Source organism: Penaeus monodon, chromosome 19 (assembly GCF_015228065.2).
Source record: "Penaeus monodon isolate SGIC_2016 chromosome 19, NSTDA_Pmon_1, whole genome shotgun sequence".
NCBI lineage: Eukaryota > Metazoa > Arthropoda > Malacostraca > Decapoda > Penaeidae > Penaeus > Penaeus monodon.
The window spans coordinates 3,342,436-3,343,330 of NC_051404.1; positions in this window are offsets into that span (position 1 = coordinate 3,342,436).

The following is an 895-nucleotide window of genomic DNA, read 5'->3' on the forward strand; positions in this document are numbered from 1 at the left end:
AGACCAAAGCATTTGACAAAGTGAAGTATAGTAAACTTTTCACCCTTGTTATTAAACGAGATGTATGTCCTCTGGTAATACGATTGTTACTTGTTGTGTAGCCTACATAATGAGCTCTGCTATTGTTGAATGGAGAGATGAATGTTCCGAACAGTTAAAACTGCAGAATGGTGTCAAGCAAAGCGGAGTTGAAGTCCCCTACTATTTTCAATGTACCTTGATCCGTTGCTACACAGTCTACATCACACCGAGTATGGTTGCCGCATAGGAAATCTACGTGCAATTGCATTTCTCCTACATGTCACGCTTTAAGGGAAGTGGTCTCAGTATGTGAGTCATATACAAATACAGGCTGATAAAGGTCTACTCATAATTTTTGCCTCGCCAAACCTCAATCACTTTTACAACAATTATGTGAAAATATCTATGTTGGAAGACCTATAAACATTGTTAAACATGAAAAAAACATCTAGGACATCTGATGCAATGTTACGGAGCTTTGGTAAAGTTTAAGGGTATTATCAGATATATGAAGGTAAGAATAAATGTGATACGTAATCAGTTCTCCGCCACACCATGGCAGCCAAAGGTCTTATCGTTTAATGGACGGTGTTGTGGAATTCGGATGATCCGAAACTCGAGGAATTGTTACGTGGCGGACTTGCTGCCGGAAATTGTTAAATATTCATCCTAGAACAAAGTCTAACTTTTTTGTCGATTTTATACATCATTTAGCATAGGATGGCAAACTTTTATATTTTGTGTCTGCAATATCCAAATTCTACAGTACCAAATTCTTCCAAAGCGCTTCAGTTTCAGGATCGTCATATATGATGCCAAACATGAATAACATTCTACAAACATCTGATCCGATGTAGACCTGTTCACACTAATT